The 24628-nt window shown below is 41.0% G+C and overlaps 1 long non-coding RNA gene across 3 annotated transcripts; it reads right to left on the bottom strand.

The window, feature by feature from the left end:
* Positions 1-9121: 9121 nt before the first annotated feature.
* Positions 9122-24024, bottom strand: LOC142749938 (uncharacterized). Of its 3 annotated transcripts, none has more exons than XR_012882512.1 (7): positions 23849-24024; positions 22592-22970; positions 19564-20193; positions 15280-15907; positions 12511-12655; positions 12139-12303; positions 9122-9652 (listed from the first exon to the last, which is right to left on the bottom strand). It is a non-coding gene; the product is annotated as an uncharacterized LOC142749938 (long non-coding RNA). The 3 variants fall into 3 exon arrangements; XR_012882513.1 differs by lacking the exon at positions 22592-22970 and adding an exon at positions 18307-18685; XR_012882511.1 differs by lacking the exon at positions 22592-22970.
* Between the last annotated feature and the right edge of the window lie 604 nt (positions 24025-24628).

Below are 24628 nucleotides of genomic sequence, written 5' to 3'. Positions count from 1 at the left end.
GGAGGGCACTGCGTAGGGCAGTAACATCTGCCGCATAATTCCTGAACAACATTTTCCTTCTGAAATACACCATACTGAGAAAAAAAGCAGACTCCAAAATAGGTGTCGTGTGTGTTTAAAGATAGAGATAACAAAAATGTCCGGGTGCATTTACTTCGTTTCTTGTACTGTAGATGAAACGTTTGTCCTATACAAAACTCATTTGTGAAAAAAACCATAAAAATGTAATTTTTCATACCTACATTGAATTAATTCCTGCAAAAAAATAAGAGATGAGCTCAAACTACCCGTTAAAAAAATGTCAAAATCACACGCACTCTACACTCAATTCAATAGGCACCAATCAACCTATGAGTTTATATTTAGGAGACATGCAGTAACTGGCACAAGCAGGCAGAACAAGCTTCTCATGGTGCATGTGGATGTGGGATGTGGTACTAGTGGATGTGGGAAGGGAGATTGTTCATGGGCATTGTACATTGCCATTACAAACGTGGCAGTGTCCACTTCTCAGTTTTGTCTTTTTGTCCTAGAGGTTGACTGGCCTCTATCCTTTTTCAAGCCAGTAGCAGCACTCCCATTTCATACACTCTTACACATCATCAATCGTGTGCTTTTGCAGGGGAGAGGAGAACGGATCATCATTCCATCATATGGTAGGCTTGGCAGCACCTAGCAGAACGTAAACAAGAAGAATGTATAGGGATATGAATTGTGTGTGCAGTATATGGCAGCAATATTTGTGTATACAGCATAAGGGTAGATTGTTTGTTTGTATAGTATAGAAATGCAAGCACCTCCGCTGAAAAGAGTTGTCCTACAGAAAGCCTGAAGTAAAATGGAGCATTGAATAGAATGTAAGTGAAATACAGTTGCGGTGCTTCTTTTGCCACCTGCTCATAAAAATATATCAAAAAGCCAGCTGCATGATTGGCTGAATCTATAGCTTAGTGGTTAGAGCATCGACTTCCAGTGCTGGGGTTTAAAGTTCAAATCCCCCCTTGATAACATCTGTTCAATTTATGAGGCTTGCCTGCTTGTGCTCTTTTTTTACCCTCTTCTAAATGAAAAAAGTCAAGTAAAGCCTCATTCACTCAGTTGTGTTTTGGTCAGTATTATACTTCAGTGTTTGCAAGCCAAACTTCAGGAGTGGATCCAAAACAAGGAAGACGTGCAAATCCTTCCACTATGATAGATTTACGCTGACACTGATGTCATCGCTGTGTTTTTGGATCGATCGCCCCAATCACCAAGCCTGGCTGCATAGTGGACTACAACTGCATCATGGGTGGGGTGGACTTATCCCATCAAGTCATTAAGCCCTACGGTGCCATGCGTAAGACCGAAACATGGTACAAGACGCTAAGGCCGCCTCACCCAAACTGCATGGTATGATGCATTTGTGTTGGCCAGGTATACAGGAAAATGTGACCGATTCATCCGATTCTGGAAGAAGGTTCTCAAGGCCCTTATCTTTGGGAATCCAGAAGGGGAGGGCACTGCATAGGGCAGTAACATCTGCCGCATAATTCCTGAACAACATTTTCCCTCTGAAATACCCCATACTGAGAAAAAAAGGAGACCCCAAAATAGGTGTCGTGTGTGTTTAAAGATAGAGATAACAAAAATGTCAGGGTGCATTTACTTCGTTTATTGTACTGTAGATGAAACGTTTGTCCTATACAAAACTCATTTGTGAAAAAAAACCATAAAAATGTAATTTTTCATACCTATATTGTATTAATTCCTGCAAAAAAATAACAGATGAGCTCAAACTACACGTTAAAAAAATATCAAAATCTCACGCACTCTACAGTCAATTCAATAGGCACCAATCAACCTATGAGTTTATATTTAGGAGACATGCAGTAACTGGCACAAGCAGGCAGAACAACCTTCTCATGGTGCATGTGGATGTGGGATGTGGTACTAGTGGATGTGGGAAGGGAGATTGTTCATGGGCATTGTACATTGTACATTGCCATTACAAACGTGGCAGTGTCCACTTCTCAGTTTTGTCTTTTTGTCCTAGAGGATGACTGGCCTCTATTCTTTTTCAAGCCAGTAGCAGCACTCCCATTTCATACACTCTTACACATCATCAATCGTGTGCTTTTGCAGGGGAGAGGAGAATGGATCCTCATTAGATCATATGGTAGGCTTGGCAGCACCTAGCAGAACGGAAACAAGAAGAATGTATAGGGATATGAATTGTGTGTGCAGTATATGGCAGCAATATTTGTGTATACAGCATAAGGGTAGATTGTTTGTTTGTATAGTATAGAAATGCAAGCACCCCTGCTGAAAAGAGTTGTCCTACAGAAAGGCAGAAGTAAAATGGAGCATTGAATAGAATGTTAGTGAAATACAGTTGCGGTGCTTCTTTTGCCACCTGCTCATTAAAATATATCAAAAAGACAGCTGCGTGATTGGCTGAAACTATAGCTTAGTGGTTAGAACATCACCTTTCAGTGCTGGGGTTTAAAGTTCAAATCCCACATTGACAACATCTGTTCAATTTATGAGGCTTGCCTGCTTGTGCTCTTTTTTTACCCTCAACTAAATGAAAAAAATCAAGTAAAGCCTCATACACTCAGTTGTGTTTTGGTCAGTATTATACTTCAGTGTTTGCAAGCCAAACTTCAGGAGTGGATCCAAAACAAGGAAGACGTGCAAATCCTTCCACTATGATAGATTTACGCTGACACTGATGTCATCGCTGTGTTTTTGGATCGATCACCCCAATCACCAAGCCTGGCTGCATAGTGGACTACAACTGCTTCATGGGTGGGGTGGACTTATCCCATCAAGTCATTAAGCCCTACGGTGCCATGCGTAAGACCGAAACATGGTACAAGACGCTAAGTCCGCCTCACCCAAACTGCATGGTATGATGCGTTTGTGTTGGCCAGGTATACAGGAAAATGTGACCGATTCATCCGATTCTGGAAGAAGGTTCTCAAGGCCCTTATCTTTGGGTATCCAGAAGGGGAGGGCACTGCATAGGGCAGTCACATCTGCCGCATAATTCCTGAACAACATTTTCCTTCTGAAATACACCATACTCAGAAAAAAAGGAGACTCCAAAATAGGTGTCGTGTGTGTTTAAAGATAGAGATAACAAAATTGTCAGGGTGCATTTACTTCGTTTCTTGTACTGTAGATGAAACGTTTGTCCTATACAAAACTCATTTGTGAAAAAAACCATAAAAATTAAATTTTTCATACCTACAATGTATTAATTCCTGCAAAAAAATAAGAGATGATTTCAAACTACTCGTTAAAAAAATGTCAAAATCACACGCACTCTACAGTCAATTCAATAGGCACCAATCAACCTATGAGTTTATATTTAGGAGACATGCAGTAACTGGCACAAGCAAGCAGAACAAGCTTCTCATGGTGCATGTGGATGTGGGATGTGGTTCTAGTGGATGTGGGAAGGGAGATTGCTCATGGGCATTGTACATTGTGCATAGCTACCACAAACATGGCAGTTTCCACTTCTCGGTTTTGTCTTTTTGTCCTACAGGTTGACTGACCTCTATCCTTTTTCAAGCCAGTAGCAGCACTCCCATTTCATACACTCTACACATCATCAATCAAAGTGTGCTTTTGCAGGGGAGAGGAGAACGGATCCTCATTCCATCATATGGTAGGCTTGGCAGCACCTAGCACAATGGAAACAGGAAGAATGTATAGGGATATGAATTGTGTGTGCAGTATATGGCAGCAAGATTTGTGTATACAGCATAAGGGTAGATTGTTTGTTTGTATAGTATAGAAATGCAAGCACCCCTGCTGAAAAGAGTTGTCCTACAGAAAGGCAGAAGTAAAATGGAGCATTGAATAGAATGTAAGTGAAATACAGTTGCGGTGCTTCTTTTGCCACCTGCTCATTAAAATATATCAAAAAGACAGCTGCGTGATTGGCTGAAACTATAGCTTAGTGGTTAGAGCATCACCTTAAAGTGCTGGGGGTTAAAGTTCAAATCCCACATTGACAACATCTGTTCAGTTTATGAGGCTTGCCTGCTTGTGCTCTTTTTTTACCCTCAACTAAATGAAAAAAATCAAGTAAAGCCTAATTCACTCAGTTGTGTTTTGGTCAGTATTATACTTCAGTGTTTGCAAGCCAAACTTCAGGAGTGGATCCAAAACAAGGAAGACGTGCAAATCCTTCCACTATGATAGATTTACGCTGACACTGATGTCATCGCTGTGTTTTTGGATCGATCACCCCAATCACCAAGCCTGGCTGCATAGTGGACTACAACTGCTTCATGGGTGGGGTGGACTTATCCCATCAAGTCATTAAGCCCTACGGTGCCATGCGTAAGACCGAAACATGGTACAAGATGCTAAGTCCGCCTCACCCAAACTGCATGGTATGATGCGTTTGTGTTGGCCAGGTATACAGGAAAATGTGACCGATTCATCCGATTCTGGAAGAAGGTTCTCAAGGCCCTTATCTTTGGGAATCCAGAAGGGGAGGGCACTGCATAGGGCAGTAACATCTGCCGCATAATTCCTGAACAACATTTTCCCTCTGAAATACCCCATACTGAGAAAAAAAGGAGACCCCAAAATAGGTGTCAGGTGTGTTTAAAGATAGATATAACAAAAATGTCAGGGTGCATTTACTTCGTTTCTTGTACTGTAGATGAAACGTTTGTCCTATACAAAACTCATTTGTGAAAAAAAACATAAACATTTAATTTTTCATACCTACAATGTATTAATTCCTGCAAATAAATAACAGATGAGCTCAAACTACACGTTAAAAAAATGTCAAAATCACATGCACTCTACAGTCAATTCAATAGGCACCAATCAACCTATGAGTTTATATTTAGGAGACATGCAGTAACTGGCACAAGCAGGCAGAACAAGCTTCTCATGGTGCATGTGGATGTGGGATGTGGTACTAGTGGATGTGGGAAGGGAGATTGCTCATGGGCATTGTACATTGTGCATAGCTACCACAAACATGGCAGTTTCCACTTCTCGGTTTTGTCTTTTTGTCCTACTGGTTGACTGACCTCTATCCTTTTTCAAGCCAGTAGCAGCACTCCCATTTCATACACTCTACACATCATCAATCAAAGTGTGCTTTTGCAGGGGAGAGGAGAACGGATCCTCATTCCATCATATGGTAGGCTTGGCAGCACCTAGCACAACGGAAACAGGAAGAATGTATAGGGATATGAATTGTGTGTGCAGTATATGGCAGCAAGATTTGTGTATACAGCATAAGGGTAGATTGTTTGTTTGTATAGTATAGAAATGCAAGCACCCCTGCTGAAAAGAGTTGTCCTACAGAAAGCCAGAAGTAAAATGGAGCATTGAATAGAATGTAAGTGAAATACAGTTGCGTTGCTTCTTTCGCCACCTGCTCATTAGAATATATCAAAAAGCCAGCTCTATGATTGGCTGAAACTATAGCTTAGTGGTTAGAGCATCGCCTTTCAGTGCTGGGGTTTAAAGTTCAAATCCCACCTTGACGACGTCTCTTCAATTTATGAGGCTTTCCTGCTTGTGCTCTTTTTTTACCCTCTTCTAAATGAAAAAAATCAAGTAAAGCCTCATTCACTCAGTTGTGTTTTGGTCAGTATTATACTTCAGTGTTTGCAAGCCAAACTTCAGGAGTGGATCCAAAACAAGGAAGACGTGCAAATCCTTCCACTATGATAGATTTACGCTGACACTGATGTCATCGCTGTGTTTTTGGATCGATCACCCCAATCACCAAGCCTGGCTGCATAGTGGACTACAACTGCTTCATGGGTGGGGTGGACTTATCCCATCAAGTCATTAAGCCCTACAGTGCCATGCGTAAGACCGAAACATGGTACAAGACGCTAAGGCCGCCTCACCCAAACTGCATGGTATGATGCGTTTGTGTTGGCCAGGTATACAGGAAAATGTGACCGATTCATCCGATTCTGGAAGAAGGTTCTCAAGGCCCTTATCTTTGGGAATCCAGAAGGGGAGGGCACTGCATAGGGCAGTAACATCTGCCGCATAATTCCTGAACAACATTTTCCTTCTGAAATACACCATACTGAGAAAAAAAGCAGACTCCAAAATAGGTGTCGTGTGTGTTTAAAGATAGAGATAACAAAAATGTCCGGGTGCATTTACTTCGTTTCTTGTACTGTAGATGAAACGTTTGTCCTATACAAAACTCATTTGTGAAAAAAACCATAAAAATGTAATTTTTCATACCTACATTGAATTAATTCCTGCAAAAAAATAAGAGAAGAGCTCAAACTACCCGTTAAAAAAATGTCAAAATCACACGCACTCTACAGTCAATTCAATAGGCACCAATCAACCTATGAGTTTATATTTAGGAGACATGCAGTAACTGGCACAAGCAGGCAGAACAAGCTTCTCATGGTGGATGTGGATGTGGGATGTGGTACTAGTGGATGTGGGAAGGGAGATTGTTCATGGGCATTGTACATTGCCATTACAAACGTGGCAGTGTCCACTTCTCAGTTTTGTCTTTTTGTCCTAGAGGTTGACTGGCCTCTATCCTTTTTCAAGCCAGTAGCAGCACTCCCATTTCATACACTCTTACACATCATCAATCGTGTGCTTTTGCAGGGGAGAGGAGAACGGATCATCATTCCATCATATGGTAGGCTTGGCAGCACCTAGCACAACGGAAACAAGAAGAATGTATAGGGATATGAATTGTGTGTGCAGTATATGGCAGCAATATTTGTGTATACAGCATAAGGGTAGATTGTTTGTTTGTATAGTATAGAAATGCAAGCACCTCCGCTGAAAAGAGTTGTCCTACAGAAAGCCTGAAGTAAAATGGAGCATTGAATAGAATGTAAGTTAAATACAGTTGCGGTGCTTCTTTTGCCACCTGCTCATAAAAATATATCAAAAATCCAGCTGCATGATTGGCTGAATCTATAGCTTAGTGGTTAGAGCATCACCTTTCAGTGCTGGGGTTTAAAGTTCAAATCCCACCTTAATAACATCTGTTCAATTTATGAGGCTTGCCTGCTTGTGCTCTTTTTTTACCCTCTTCTGAATGAAAAAAGTCAAGTAAAGCCTCATTCACTCAGTTGTGTTTTGGTCAGTATTATACTTCAGTGTTTGCCAGCCAAACTTCAGGAGTGGATCCAAAACAAGGAAGACGTGCAAATCCTTCCACTATGATAGATTTACGCTGACACTGATGTCATAGCTGTGTTTTTGGATCGATCACCCCAATCACCAAGCCTGGCTGCATAGTGGACTACAACTGCTTCATGGGTGGGGTGGACTTATCCCATCAAGTCATTAAGCCCTACAGTGCCATGCGTAAGACCGAAACATGGTACAAGACGCTAAGTCCGCCTCACCCAAACTGCATGGTATGATGCGTTTGTGTTGGCCAGGTATACAGGAAAATGTGACCGATTCATCCGATTCTGGAAGAAGGTTCTCAAGGCCCTTATCTTTGGGAATCCAGAAGGGGAGGGCACTGCGTAGGGCAGTAACATCTGCCGCATAATTCCTGAACAACATTTTCCTTCTGAAATACACCATACTGAGAAAAAAAGCAGACTCCAAAATAGGTGTCGTGTGTGTTTAAAGATAGAGATAACAAAAATGTCCGGGTGCATTTACTTCGTTTCTTGTACTGTAGATGAAACGTTTGTCCTATACAAAACTCATTTGTGAAAAAAACCATAAAAATGTAATTTTTCATACCTACATTGAATTAATTCCTGCAAAAAAATAAGAGATGAGCTCAAACTACCCGTTAAAAAAATGTCAAAATCACACGCACTCTACACTCAATTCAATAGGCACCAATCAACCTATGAGTTTATATTTAGGAGACATGCAGTAACTGGCACAAGCAGGCAGAACAAGCTTCTCATGGTGCATGTGGATGTGGGATGTGGTACTAGTGGATGTGGGAAGGGAGATTGTTCATGGGCATTGTACATTGCCATTACAAACGTGGCAGTGTCCACTTCTCAGTTTTGTCTTTTTGTCCTAGAGGTTGACTGGCCTCTATCCTTTTTCAAGCCAGTAGCAGCACTCCCATTTCATACACTCTTACACATCATCAATCGTGTGCTTTTGCAGGGGAGAGGAGAACGGATCATCATTCCATCATATGGTAGGCTTGGCAGCACCTAGCAGAACGTAAACAAGAAGAATGTATAGGGATATGAATTGTGTGTGCAGTATATGGCAGCAATATTTGTGTATACAGCATAAGGGTAGATTGTTTGTTTGTATAGTATAGAAATGCAAGCACCTCCGCTGAAAAGAGTTGTCCTACAGAAAGCCTGAAGTAAAATGGAGCATTGAATAGAATGTAAGTGAAATACAGTTGCGGTGCTTCTTTTGCCACCTGCTCATAAAAATATATCAAAAAGCCAGCTGCATGATTGGCTGAATCTATAGCTTAGTGGTTAGAGCATCGACTTCCAGTGCTGGGGTTTAAAGTTCAAATCCCCCCTTGATAACATCTGTTCAATTTATGAGGCTTGCCTGCTTGTGCTCTTTTTTTACCCTCTTCTAAATGAAAAAAGTCAAGTAAAGCCTCATTCACTCAGTTGTGTTTTGGTCAGTATTATACTTCAGTGTTTGCAAGCCAAACTTCAGGAGTGGATCCAAAACAAGGAAGACGTGCAAATCCTTCCACTATGATAGATTTACGCTGACACTGATGTCATCGCTGTGTTTTTGGATCGATCGCCCCAATCACCAAGCCTGGCTGCATAGTGGACTACAACTGCATCATGGGTGGGGTGGACTTATCCCATCAAGTCATTAAGCCCTACGGTGCCATGCGTAAGACCGAAACATGGTACAAGACGCTAAGGCCGCCTCACCCAAACTGCATGGTATGATGCATTTGTGTTGGCCAGGTATACAGGAAAATGTGACCGATTCATCCGATTCTGGAAGAAGGTTCTCAAGGCCCTTATCTTTGGGAATCCAGAAGGGGAGGGCACTGCATAGGGCAGTAACATCTGCCGCATAATTCCTGAACAACATTTTCCCTCTGAAATACCCCATACTGAGAAAAAAAGGAGACCCCAAAATAGGTGTCGTGTGTGTTTAAAGATAGAGATAACAAAAATGTCAGGGTGCATTTACTTCGTTTATTGTACTGTAGATGAAACGTTTGTCCTATACAAAACTCATTTGTGAAAAAAAACCATAAAAATGTAATTTTTCATACCTATATTGTATTAATTCCTGCAAAAAAATAACAGATGAGCTCAAACTACACGTTAAAAAAATATCAAAATCTCACGCACTCTACAGTCAATTCAATAGGCACCAATCAACCTATGAGTTTATATTTAGGAGACATGCAGTAACTGGCACAAGCAGGCAGAACAACCTTCTCATGGTGCATGTGGATGTGGGATGTGGTACTAGTGGATGTGGGAAGGGAGATTGTTCATGGGCATTGTACATTGTACATTGCCATTACAAACGTGGCAGTGTCCACTTCTCAGTTTTGTCTTTTTGTCCTAGAGGATGACTGGCCTCTATTCTTTTTCAAGCCAGTAGCAGCACTCCCATTTCATACACTCTTACACATCATCAATCGTGTGCTTTTGCAGGGGAGAGGAGAATGGATCCTCATTAGATCATATGGTAGGCTTGGCAGCACCTAGCAGAACGGAAACAAGAAGAATGTATAGGGATATGAATTGTGTGTGCAGTATATGGCAGCAATATTTGTGTATACAGCATAAGGGTAGATTGTTTGTTTGTATAGTATAGAAATGCAAGCACCCCTGCTGAAAAGAGTTGTCCTACAGAAAGGCAGAAGTAAAATGGAGCATTGAATAGAATGTTAGTGAAATACAGTTGCGGTCCTTCTTTTTCCACCTGCTCATTAAAATATATCAAAAAGCCAGCTCTATGATTGGCTGAAACTATAGCTTAGTGGTTAGAGCATCACCTTTCAGTGCTGGGGTTTAAAGTTCAAATCCCACCTTGACAACATCTGTTCAATTTATGAGGCTTTCCTGCTTGTGCTCTTTTTTTACCCTCTTCTAAATGAAAAAAGTCAAGTAAAGCCTCATTCACTCAGTTGTGTTTTGGTCAGTATTATACTTCAGTGTTTGCAAGCCAAACTTCAGGAGTGGATCCAAAACAAGGAAGACGTGCAAATCCTTCCACTATGATAGATTTACGCTGACACTGATGTCATCGCTGTGTTTTTGGATCGATCGCCTCAATCACCAAGCCTGGCTGCATAGTGGACTACAACTGCTTCATGGGTGGGGTGGACTTATCCCATCAAGTCATTAAGCCCTACGGTGCCATGCGTAAGACCGAAACATGGTACAAGACGCTAAGTCCGCCTCACCCAAACTGCATGGTATGATGCATTTGTGTTGGCCAGGTATACAGGAAAATGTGACCGATTCATCCGATTCTGGAAGAAGGTTCTCAAGGCCCTTATCTTTGGGAGTCCAGAAGGGGAGGGCACTGCATAGGGCAGTAACATCTGCCGCATAATTCCTGAACAACATTTTCCCTCTGAAATACCCCATACTGAGAAAAAAAGGTGACCCCAAAATAGGTGTCGTGTGTGTTTAAAGATAGAGATAACAAAAATGTCAGGGTGCATTTACTTCGTTTCTTGTACTGTAGATGAAACTTTTGTCCTATACAAAACTCATTTGTGAAAAAAAACATAAAAATTTAATTTTTCATACCTACATTGTATTAATTCCTGCCAAAAAATAAGAGATGAGCTCAAACTACACATTAAAAAAATGTCAAAATCACTTTGAATTTTTTTTTTATTTACATTTAAAAAACATTTATCTTACAAATTTTTTATTTTTTTAATAGTCCCCCTTGGGGACTTCAACCAGCGATCTTTAGATCGCTTGCACGATATACTGCAATACTAATGTATTGCAGTATATCGTGATTCTGACACAATATTAATAGGAGCACAAAGATGGCGGACATGAGGCCCCCAGGCAGCCAAAGCAACCATCGCTCCCCCGCGATTGCGCTGCGGGGGGGGGGGGGGTTGTGTGATGAGCTGTAAGATGGGGTCACCCCCCTCTTTCTAACAATTTAAATGCTGCGGTTGCTATTGACCGCGGCATTTAACGAGTTAAATGAGCGGGATCGCGCTTGAGCGCGATCCCGCTTGTTACTCTGAAGTGTCGGCTGTAACAAACAGCCGACACCGGTATCATATGAAGCGGGTTCACTCCGTGAGCCCGTTCTATACTTCCCCTACCCGACTTTTGCGTATGGATACGTCAAATGTCGGGAAGGGGTTAAATAACGTGATAATTTAATAGTTTGAACTTTTTCGATACCATTTACGTTTAATTTTTTTGTTTTCATATATTATATTAGTCGAAAAATGGGAAAAAGTGTTTTTTTTACTTTGATTATTTTGTATTTTTTTTTGTACATTATTAAAAATGTTATTTAACTGTTTTTTTTACTTTTTTTTTAGTCCCGCTAGGAGACTTGTACAAACAATCGTTTGATTGGGGTTACAATACACTGCAATACCTATGTATTGCAGCGTATTGTGCTATTTACTGGCCCCTATTACGCCTTGACTTTTTTGGAGTTTGTGAAGGTTCACTGGGAAAGTGTAGCCCTAGTACAATCCGGACGTCCTTTCTTCCAGCAGATGTGCCTGAGCCCTCCCCTTCCTGGTTCCCAAATATTTTGACCTTGATAACGACTTCTTAAAAACTGAATGAATATTCCCCTCTGGTCTACACATTACAATGTTTTTTCATCTCAAATTTGCTGTCACAGCTCAGAGCAGCAGCTCAGCCAAGATGGCTGACCCTAAAAATGATTAAGCTAATAAAAAAAATAACAATCAGGAAAAAAAAAGACTTGAAATAAAGTATTTTTCAATAATTAGTTTTAATTAGTAAAATAAAAATATCATGTATGATGTATTTCCTTTAAGTTCAGGATTTAGTGGCTGGGGTGGATAATTTAAAGTTAAAATACTCTTAATTAATTAATTAATTAATTTAGCTTAAAGTCTTGTCATTTCCCTTGAAATCACTGCTGTTGCTAGCCGCAATGTCATGGAATGGTCGGGTATTATGACATCACTCACCTTATATAAGGGGCTGCTTGGCAGATACTCACTTGATGGTTGTAGTTGTAGCGTTGGTGAGCACTTTGATTGAGTCAGGATGAAAGAGGAAGAATACCCAGATGAGATATGGAGGAAGATGGTTGAGTAGGCAGAGCCAGCATTCCGGCCTTCTCAGTTTGGAGAGGTCTCATTTTGTCCCAGTCTGGAGACCATACCTGAGGAGGAGGAGGTAGAGATTGGCGAGGAAGCAGAGGGCATACAGAATGAAGAGGAGGAGATTGGAGATACAGACAAGCGAGAAAACTTCGGATTAAGAAGATTCCAAAATTGCTTTGATCTGGATAAAATCAGTGAAGAAGAGGAGGATATGGAGGCAGAACAAGACAAGGAAAGGGAAAATATCTATGTGAGAATGAATGCACCTTTAGGACATCATATAAAGGTAGCTTGGCCCAGTGTGGATTCAGTTACATCACACAGAAAATGGTGGATTCCGAAATGTGTCAGGAGGAGCGGCAGAGAAGGAGCGGCTCGGCCATCCAGATTCCTTAGGGCAATTTTCTGTTGCTGGAACATCAAGACATTGGAATGAACAACTGAACAACATCCACAGTTCCACCAGATATAATAACATCAGAAGTTCATAAGAAGATGAGAATTACCAACTTCACTAAATGTTCATCATCAGAAACATCAGAAAGACCAAACAGTATACAGGCCCGTGACATAAGATCTGCCGGGCTGGAGATACCGTGAAGATGTCACCTGATAGTATTCTAGCATTCACTTATGGAATTATCACTTATGAACTTCTAAACTATTTTAAAAATATATTCTTATTTTCCTCCTGCCTCCTGTGTTTTCTGTCTGGTATATTATTGTTACATTTTACTAGTTATGAATCAGAAGTGTGCAGCTGGGGCATTGCTAGGATCCTAAAACATCCGGGCACAGTCCCTCTGTGTTGCATTTTGCACAATATGGGTCAGTTCACACAGAGTTTTATGACAAGTTTTATGACTCGGTGACCGCGTCGGAAAACGCGCCAAAGAACGGCGGAACATGCCTTCCATCGATTTAAATGGGAGGCGGAGGCATTTTTTTCCCGCGAGCGGAAAAATTGTCTCGCGGGAAAGAGAAACAACATGCCCTATCTTCAGGCGTTTACGTCTCTGACCTCCCATTGACATCAGTAGAAGGCAGATAAAGCGTATTTCGCTGCATTTTTTGCCCACTGTGCTCAATGGCCGCGGGCGAAAAACGCAGCGAAAATCGGCGTGCAGGCAGAGCAAAATCTGCCTCAAAATCAGCCTAAGAAATAAAACACAAGTTATGTACATAAATAACCAATTTTAATCCTGAATACATAATATTAACAGTTTGAAAGGTTCAAAACAATACGAGAGTTTACCAACATACCTAACACTCTGTACATACAAAACATATAAATCATAAGGCGTTTTCCAGGTTTATATAATATGAACTAAAGCGTCTTATAAACAGAGTCCGTAAGTTCTTTTATGGTCATTAAACCAATAACAGCGCACACTGCAGGGAGCCGGGCTCCTAGCATCATAGTTATTTACGACGCTAGGAGTCCCTGCCTCTCCGTGGAACTACTGTCCCGTACTGAAAACATGATTACAGTACGGGACAGTAGTTCCACGGAGAGGCAGGGACTCCTAGCGTCATACATAACTATGATGCTAGGAGCCCAGCTCCCTGCAGTGCGTTTGGTCTGGGACTTGCTGCCGAAATACGTTGAGTCCTTTACGGACCGAACATGCTCGTGTGAATCCAGCCTAACTGGGGCCTATGTCATAAAATACACGGGCCCCTATTACTATAGTAAAACAGACTCCGCTATTGATTCCGTCGGAAAACCGGAAACCTGCCGGAATGGTGACGAACGGAAACCATTAGCGATGTTTCCGTCACCATTCAGATCAATGGTGACTGAAACGGAAGCTGTGCTTTCACTTTTACTTTCCGTTGCGGGGTTCACCCGACGGAAACCTCAGACGAAACCCCGGAACTGAAATGAACGGTGATGTGAACAGGCCCTAACCCAACCTTGTGGTAGGCTTAGATACATGGTCTAATAGACAGTATCATACATGGGCCCTGTATCTAAGCCTACCTCCTTTGTTACTAATGTTTTTTCTTTTGTGTTTGTGTTTTTTTACAGGCTCGGATGTTGGGCTACATCGGGTATAAAGACTACTTCGATGACGGCTTTTTTTATTTTTAATTAAATTATTAATGAGGTTTGTATGAGGTTTTTTTTATTACAATAAAATATTTATTTTATGTCTCTGTATTTTCTTTTAAACTTCATTACTTCCGCCTTAGTGATGGCCGCTGGCTGATTGACAGCGTCCATTATTTAGGCGGGGCTTAGTGTTAGCCAGCTCAGAGGCTAACACTAATTCCCAATATTACCCCTATACCCACCGCCACCAGGGGTATCGGGATCCAGTACCCAACCATCTGTAGTGACGGCCGGGTAGTGGGGCGGCCACAGGCTGATATTATTGGGCTTGGAAATGCCAAAACAGTGGTCATCCCACCCTGGTAATGCTAGCCTGCTGCTGCTGTGTTGTATCTGTCTGGTTCTGAAAAATTGGCGTACCCCACGTCATTTATTTTCTTAAATGGAAAAAAGCATTGTGTGGTCCCCCCCCATTTTTCATAACCAGCCAGCTACATCATAGCATCAGCAGGCTAGCAATAGCAGGGTGAGATGGCCCACTGTTTTTGGGCTTTCCCAGCCTAAAAATAACCAAAGCAGAAAATTACCACAGCACTGGACCACAAGTGGGTGCACGCCTCAATAGGACCGGATCCGTGGTCCCCAATATCAGATAGACAAAATAGACGAGGAGACAGCACTTCCAAAATATGTCAGCTTTTTAATCACCCGTGCGACGTTTCAGTCCAGCAGGACTTTTCTCAAGCATAGTGAACACAGCAGTACAGGAGTATTTAAGGACTCACAGAGTCAACAGTAATAAAAAATGTGATTAATACAAAAACAGTTTAAAAGGATCTGTGTATAATAAAGCAGTGTAATTTTAAATCACAATCAGACCACCTAGGTGCTTATGTATAGAACTATATAAGTTTTAAGGGACTGGTACATCAATAAGCAGTCCGAATAAACAAAAAATAATAATGAATAACAAACTCACCAAGTGTGTGTATAATCAAAAACGATTACAGGATATTGTATCAAGATGCCAGATGGAACTACTTCTAATGGATAACGGCGTCCTGGAAGTCCAGATATCCACGTGTATAGGTTGAATAACATTCTATACTTCCTGTATTCAAAATGTGCATACTCTCGCGAGACTATGCTAATTAGTTCCTGCACATGTGCAGTGCATCTAGTGACTGCACGGCGGCCATTTTGGAAAGTGGCAATGACGAACATTAGAGGAAAATAGGGAAAAATTGTCAGTATCATTTAAAAAGGGGGGGGGGGAGAGAATACTCTGTAGGACAACTAGGAGTTAGGGACAATGATATACTAATCAGTATTAAATTGTAAAAAACAGCACACACATGCTAATGTATAAACATTCTGACAGGGTGTGTGTGTAAACCAATATCATTGAGTATATGTCCCACATAATCTCACAAAAAGTGTCTAATCCCACCAAAATGACAATATATATTTATATCCCTTGGCCTCATACGTATGGAAAAAATTATTATATCTAGCCACACATGTTTCACAAATATGGTCGCCACAGGAAGAAATGTATTCGCAGGATTCCGAAAACCAGAGAAAGCAGTCCATTCAACAAATCGAATCTGTAATAATAATAAAAAAATATGTATATGTATATATAGTAATAAGACATCATTAAGAATGTGTTCAATTCACATAAAAAGAGATGATGCATAAAAAAATCAAGCAAGGTACATAAGGGAAAAATACGTTACAATATATGACATACTTAAGTGACAACACCGACTTTAAAATCAATGTTCAAACCATGTGGGGCAAGGCAATTTAACTTGAAAATCCATTCAAGTTCTCTCCGTTTGAGTCTGGAGACCCTGTCCCCACCCCTACGATGTAGGGGAATATGGTCAATGATCCAAAATTTAAGGTCGCTGACCACATGCCCCGCTGATACAAAATGTGCGGACACTGGGAGATCCAATTTTTTAGTTCTAATAGTCGATCTATGTTTATTAAGACGAGCCCGACATTCCTGGGTAGTCTCCCCCACATATAGCAACTTGCATGGACACTGTAAAACATAAATGACATGAGATGATGCACATGTCAGAAAATGTTTAATGGGGTAAGTCTTGCCATTAGTCGGATGAACCAACGTGTTCCCTTTAATCATATTATTGCAATTGACGCAATTAAGACACGGGAAACATCCCAATTTTTTGGGAGCCAGAGTCAACTGGCGGTTCATTTGAAAGGATCCGACATCAGCATGAACAAGACGATCCCTTAGATTTTTTTGTCGTCTAAATGCCATCCTAGGAGGACAACCAAATTCAGGACCAGATTTAGTAAGATTTGTAAAAATATGCCACTCCTGGCGAATAATACTAGAAACTCTATTACTAATATCTGAATATGTAGAGACAAAAGTTAATCTATCAGATGATTCTCGTCTATGTGGTATAAGCAATTCTTCCCTAGTGATGGTTTGAACTCTGTCCCTCTGTTTTTGTAAGAGGGACAAAGGATATTTACGTCTGGCAAATTTGTCACTCATATCATCTAAACGTAGTGTAAGTTGTTGGGGTTCAGTCACTATACGTTTAACCCTTAACATCTGACTAAAAGGTAAGGACTGTACCATTCGGCGGGGATGTTGACTATCGTATCGCAATAAACTGTTGCGATCAGTCACTTTGTTGTAAAGATCAGTAATTAACTTGTCACCCTCCCTATAAACTAGGGTATCCAAAAAATGTAAGTGTGTAGTTGATGATTCCATCGTAAATTTTATGTCATCATCGATGGAATTAAGGAACCCAAAAAAGTCTTCCAATTGTGACGTATTACCGGTCCAAATCACGAACACATCGTCTATGTACCTCCACCACCTCAGAACATGGCTGAAGTGGTGGGATACATAGACGTGGCGCTCCTCGAGGGCCGCCATGAACATGTTGGCATATGTGGGAGCCACATTCGAGCCCATGGCGGTCCCCCTCCTCTGAACATAGAAGGAGTCAGCAAATAGAAAATAATTTTCTGTGAGAATCACCTCCAAGAGGTCCATCAAAAATTGTATGCCTTCAGCCGAGTGTTCTGACCTCCCCAGGGCGTCCTTCACTACACTAAGACCCCGGCTATGGTTAATGGATGTATATAAATTACAGACGTCAAAAGACACCAAAATGATCTCACTACTCAGGGAAATGTGTGTTAATTTCACTATAAAATCAGATGTATCCTGTATATATGATGACGCTGAAATGGCATACACTCTAAGTATCTTATCCAAGAATATTGCTATAGGGTTAAAGATAGAATCTCTCCCCGAAACTATAGGACGTCCTGGGGGTTTATTTAGACACTTATGGATCTTGGGAAGACAGTAGATGACAGGAGTAACTGGATGTGTAACGACAAGGAATTCTGACAACTCTTTATCAATAATCCCTACTGACAAAGCCTGTGAGAGAATATGTGTGATCCTATTTTGGATCCTGAACTTGGGGTCACCCGAGACCTTTGTGTATACATTAATGTCATGAACTTGGCCTCTGATTTCATCCAAGTATAGCGACGTATCCATGACGACCAAGGCCCCGCCTTTGTCGGCCGGTTTGATCGTCAGGGACACGTCACCAGACAGGTCCTTCAAAGCACTCAATTCGGCACTGGTTAAATTAGGGTGAAACAATGACGATTCACCCAACTCATCACGAAGTTTGTTTACTTTTTGTTTGACTATAGTTGTAAATGCATCTATAATTGGTTCACAGACATATGGTTGCCAAACTGATTTTTTAAAAAGCCCTGCTTTATTCAACGCAAATTCACATTGTGCCCCACTACCCTGAGGCATACTATGGGTGCCAAAAAAATGTTTCAATTTTATCCTGCGGAAAAAGGCATATAAATCTAGTTCTAACTGGAACCAGTCTATTTTAGACGCGGGGCAAAAAGACAGTCCCTTGTTCAACAACTTTAACTCAGTGTCGGATAGAGGACGTGAGGAGATATTTACCGCAAGTGATTCTAATTGGCTTTCTTCTCCTTGCCACGTGCCGACTGCCATTGACGTCTGGTTCTCTCCGGTCTTGGTTTTGTACCTCCTCCTATGTTTGCGCCCTCCTCTTCTTGTGCGTCCATGGTTCCCCCTAAAAAAGAATCTGGAACTTCCATGGGGTCACCAAATGTAGACTGTAGGCGTCTCCTGTTCTGAGGGGCTCCCTTGCCATATATTGCCCCTGTCGTATTTCTGGGCTCCTTCTGCCAGTTATAAATCCTCCCATCAGCATAATCTTCAACATCACGTATCCATTTCAATCTTTTAGTGTTCTCCAGATGCGATCTAAATTTGCCAAAGGATTCCCTAGCACCATCCTTGTATTTCTGCAACTCATCTGTTGATAACAAGGATGCCAATGATGTATCGAGGTCAAGAATCCGGGCATTGACACTCCGTAATTCTATTTGCAAAAATTCTATGTTAAGTAGGATGATATCACGGGAATATCTATTAGATATCTGACGGAAGCGCTGGCAGAAGTCCGCATTATTAGGAAAAAGGTTGGGTGTCAAGCTTGATCTCATTCCCCGGGGTATACGATCCGCTTTAAAGTATTCCCCCAAAGTCACCAAATGCAGATAGGTGGTAATCGCTCGCTTAGACTCCATCTCCCATTTTCTTTTAACATGGTCAACAGATGGGGCACAAAGGAAAGACACATCACCTGAAATACCCTGCATGATCCTGTCAACATCATCATCCGTATATGCAAATACTGTGGGTGACGATTCCATATTCAAAAGCTTGAAAGATAGCTCAAATGGCCAAATAAGTCCGTGCAAAGTGGATGGGATCAGATATATCCAAAGCAGAAAATTACCACAGCACTGGACCACAAGTGGGTGCACGCCTCAATAGGACCGGATCCGTGGTCCCCAATATCAGATAGACAAAATAGACGAGGAGACAGCACTTCCAAAATATGTCAGCTTTTTAATCACCCGTGCGACGTTTCAGTCCAGCAGGACTTTTCTCAAGCATAGTGAACACAGCAGTACAGGAGTATTTAAGGACTCACAGAGTCAACAGTAATAAAAAATGTGATTAATACAAAAACAGTTTAAAAGGATCTGTGTATAATAAAGCAGTGTAATTTTAAATCACAATCAGACCACCTAGGTGCTTATGTATAGAACTATATAAGTTTTAAGGGACTGGTACATCAATAAGCAGTCCGAATAAACAAAAAATAATAATGAATAACAAACTCACCAAGTGTGTGTATAATCAAAAACGATTACAGGATATTGTATCAAGATGCCAGATGGAACTACTTCTAATGGATAACGGCGTCCTGGAAGTCCAGATATCCACGTGTATAGGTTGAATAACATTCTATACTTCCTGTATTCAAAATGTGCATACTCTCGCGAGACTATGCTAATTAGTTCCTGCACATGTGCAGTGCATCTAGTGACTGCACGGCGGCCATTTTGGAAAGTGGCAATGACGAACATTAGAGGAAAATAGGGAAAAATTGTCAGTATCATTTAAAAAGGGGGGGGGGGGGAGAGAATACTCTGTAGGACAACTAGGAGTTAGGGACAATGATATACTAATCAGTATTAAATTGTAAAAAACAGCACACACATGCTAATGTATAAACATTCTGACAGGGTGTGTGTGTAAACCAATATCATTGAGTATATGTCCCACATAATCTCACAAAAAGTGTCTAATCCCACCAAAATGACAATATATATTTATATCCCTTGGCCTCATACGTATGGAAAAAATTATTATATCTAGCCACACATGTTTCACAAATATGGTCGCCACAGGAAGAAATGTATTCGCAGGATTCCGAAAACCAGAGAAAGCAGTCCATTCAACAAATCGAATCTGTAATAATAATAAAAAATATGTATATGTATATATAGTAATAAGACATCATTAAGAATGTGTTCAATTCACATAAAAAGAGATGATGCATAAAAAAATCAAGCAAGGTACATAAGGGAAAAATACGTTACAATATATGACATACTTAAGTGACAACACCGACTTTAAAATCAATGTTCAAACCATGTGGGGCAAGGCAATTTAACTTGAAAATCCATTCAAGTTCTCTCCGTTTGAGTCTGGAGACCCTGTCCCCACCCCTACGATGTAGGGGAATATGGTCAATGATCCAAAATTTAAGGTCGCTGACCACATGCCCCGCTGATACAAAATGTGCGGACACTGGGAGATCCAATTTTTTAGTTCTAATAGTCGATCTATGTTTATTAAGACGAGCCCGACATTCCTGGGTAGTCTCCCCCACATATAGCAACTTGCATGGACACTGTAAAACATAAATGACATGAGATGATGCACATGTCAGAAAATGTTTAATGGGGTAAGTCTTGCCATTAGTCGGATGAACCAACGTGTTCCCTTTAATCATATTATTGCAATTGACGCAATTAAGACACGGGAAACATCCCAATTTTTTGGGAGCCAGAGTCAACTGGCGGTTCATTTGAAAGGATCCGACATCAGCATGAACAAGACGATCCCTTAGATTTTTTTGTCGTCTAAATGCCATCCTAGGAGGACAACCAAATTCAGGACCAGATTTAGTAAGATTTGTAAAAATATGCCACTCCTGGCGAATAATACTAGAAACTCTATTACTAATATCTGAATATGTAGAGACAAAAGTTAATCTATCAGATGATTCTCGTCTATGTGGTATAAGCAATTCTTCCCTAGTGATGGTTTGAACTCTGTCCCTCTGTTTTTGTAAGAGGGACAAAGGATATTTACGTCTGGCAAATTTGTCACTCATATCATCTAAACGTAGTGTAAGTTGTTGGGGTTCAGTCACTATACGTTTAACCCTTAACATCTGACTAAAAGGTAAGGACTGTACCATTCGGCGGGGATGTTGACTATCGTATCGCAATAAACTGTTGCGATCAGTCACTTTGTTGTAAAGATCAGTAATTAACTTGTCACCCTCCCTATAAACTAGGGTATCCAAAAAATGTAAGTGTGTAGTTGATGATTCCATCGTAAATTTTATGTCATCATCGATGGAATTAAGGAACCCAAAAAAGTCTTCCAATTGTGACGTATTACCGGTCCAAATCACGAACACATCGTCTATGTACCTCCACCACCTCAGAACATGGCTGAAGTGGTGGGATACATAGACGTGGCGCTCCTCGAGGGCCGCCATGAACATGTTGGCATATGTGGGAGCCACATTCGAGCCCATGGCGGTCCCCCTCCTCTGAACATAGAAGGAGTCAGCAAATAGAAAATAATTTTCTGTGAGAATCACCTCCAAGAGGTCCATCAAAAATTGTATGCCTTCAGCCGAGTGTTCTGACCTCCCCAGGGCGTCCTTCACTACACTAAGACCCCGGCTATGGTTAATGGATGTATATAAATTACAGACGTCAAAAGACACCAAAATGATCTCACTACTCAGGGAAATGTGTGTTAATTTCACTATAAAATCAGATGTATCCTGTATATATGATGACGCTGAAATGGCATACACTCTAAGTATCTTATCCAAGAATATTGCTATAGGGTTAAAGATAGAATCTCTCCCCGAAACTATAGGACGTCCTGGGGGTTTATTTAGACACTTATGGATCTTGGGAAGACAGTAGATGACAGGAGTAACTGGATGTGTAACGACAAGGAATTCTGACAACTCTTTATCAATAATCCCTACTGACAAAGCCTGTGAGAGAATATGTGTGATCCTATTTTGGATCCTGAACTTGGGGTCACCCGAGACCTTTGTGTATACATTAATGTCATGAACTTGGCCTCTGATTTCATCCAAGTATAGCGACGTATCCATGACGACCAAGGCCCCGCCTTTGTCGGCCGGTTTGATCGTCAGGGACACGTCACCAGACAGGTCCTTCAAAGCACTCAATTCGGCACTGGTTAAATTAGGGTGAAACAATGACGATTCACCCAACTCATCACGAAGTTTGTTTACTTTTTGTTTGACTATAGTTGTAAATGCATCTATAATTGGTTCACAGACATATGGTTGCCAAACTGATTTTTTAAAAAGCCCTGCTTTATTCAACGCAAATTCACATTGTGCCCCACTACCCTGAGGCATACTATGGGTGCCAAAAAAATGTTTCAATTTTATCCTGCGGAAAAAGGCATATAAATCTAGTTCTAACTGGAACCAGTCTATTTTAGACGCGGGGCAAAAAGACAGTCCCTTGTTCAACAACTTTAACTCAGTGTCGGATAGAGGACGTGAGGAGATATTTACCGCAAGTGATTCTAATTGGCTTTCTTCTCCTTGCCACGTGCCGACTGCCATTGACGTCTGGTTCTCTCCGGTCTTGGTTTTGTACCTCCTCCTATGTTTGCGCCCTCCTCTTCTTGTGCGTCCATGGTTCCCCCTAAAAAAGAATCTGGAACTTCCATGGGGTCACCAAATGTAGACTGTAGGCGTCTCCTGTTCTGAGGGGCTCCCTTGCCATATATTGCCCCTGTCGTATTTCTGGGCTCCTTCTGCCAGTTATAAATCCTCCCATCAGCATAATCTTCAACATCACGTATCCATTTCAATCTTTTAGTGTTCTCCAGATGCGATCTAAATTTGCCAAAGGATTCCCTAGCACCATCCTTGTATTTCTGCAACTCATCTGTTGATAACAAGGATGCCAATGATGTATCGAGGTCAAGAATCCGGGCATTGACACTCCGTAATTCTATTTGCAAAAATTCTATGTTAAGTAGGATGATATCACGGGAATATCTATTAGATATCTGACGGAAGCGCTGGCAGAAGTCCGCATTATTAGGAAAAAGGTTGGGTGTCAAGCTTGATCTCATTCCCCGGGGTATACGATCCGCTTTAAAGTATTCCCCCAAAGTCACCAAATGCAGATAGGTGGTAATCGCTCGCTTAGACTCCATCTCCCATTTTCTTTTAACATGGTCAACAGATGGGGCACAAAGGAAAGACACATCACCTGAAATACCCTGCATGATCCTGTCAACATCATCATCCGTATATGCAAATACTGTGGGTGACGATTCCATATTCAAAAGCTTGAAAGATAGCTCAAATGGCCAAATAAGTCCGTGCAAAGTGGATGGGATCAGATATATCCAAAGCAGAAAATTACCACAGCACTGGACCACAAGTGGGTGCACGCCTCAATAGGACCGGATCCGTGGTCCCCAATATCAGATAGACAAAATAGACGAGGAGACAGCACTTCCAAAATATGTCAGCTTTTTAATCACCCGTGCGACGTTTCAGTCCAGCAGGACTTTTCTCAAGCATAGTGAACACAGCAGTACAGGAGTATTTAAGGACTCACAGAGTCAACAGTAATAAAAAATGTGATTAATACAAAAACAGTTTAAAAGGATCTGTGTATAATAAAGCAGTGTAATTTTAAATCACAATCAGACCACCTAGGTGCTTATGTATAGAACTATATAAGTTTTAAGGGACTGGTACATCAATAAGCAGTCCGAATAAACAAAAAATAATAATGAATAACAAACTCACCAAGTGTGTGTATAATCAAAAACGATTACAGGATATTGTATCAAGATGCCAGATGGAACTACTTCTAATGGATAACGGCGTCCTGGAAGTCCAGATATCCACGTGTATAGGTTGAATAACATTCTATACTTCCTGTATTCAAAATGTGCATACTCTCGCGAGACTATGCTAATTAGTTCCTGCACATGTGCAGCAAAATAACAGCATGCAGTCGTGCCAGTACCTGTCCATCACTACAGATGGTCGGGTACAGGATGGTACCCATGGTGGCGGTGGGTAACGGGGTAATAATGAGGAGTTAGTGCTAGCCTTTTCATTGGCTACCATTAAGCCCCACCTTAGTAATGGATGCTGTCAATCAGCCATCGGCGATTACTAAGGCAGTAGTAATAAAGTTGAAAAAACTACAAGGACATAGACAAAATATTTTATTGAAATAAAAAAAACAACCCTCATTAACGATTTTATTAAAAAACGCCATCATCGAAGTAGTCCTTGAATCCGACGTAGTCCAAGAACCGAACCTGGAAAAAACAACACATACACACGAAAACAATTAATAACACATAAAAAAGCAAAGCAATTCTTTTTTTCAACATTAAATTTTTATTACGTTTTTCAGGTAATACAAAAACAATGCATACGCCAATATATCTCTAATCAGGCTATCTATGACAAAATTATACATAACCCACGGTATTCACAATGAACAATTCTTGTCACAATCTTACATAGAGACATAAGGCCCGGGCAGTTACAGTGCTTATCAGTGCATTATTC

The sequence above is a fragment of the Rhinoderma darwinii genome, chromosome 3, assembly GCF_050947455.1.
Source record: "Rhinoderma darwinii isolate aRhiDar2 chromosome 3, aRhiDar2.hap1, whole genome shotgun sequence".
NCBI classification, from domain to species: domain Eukaryota; kingdom Metazoa; phylum Chordata; class Amphibia; order Anura; family Rhinodermatidae; genus Rhinoderma; species Rhinoderma darwinii.
Note: the sequence above shows the minus strand (reverse complement) of the source record. Positions and strands in the feature narration are given on the sequence as shown.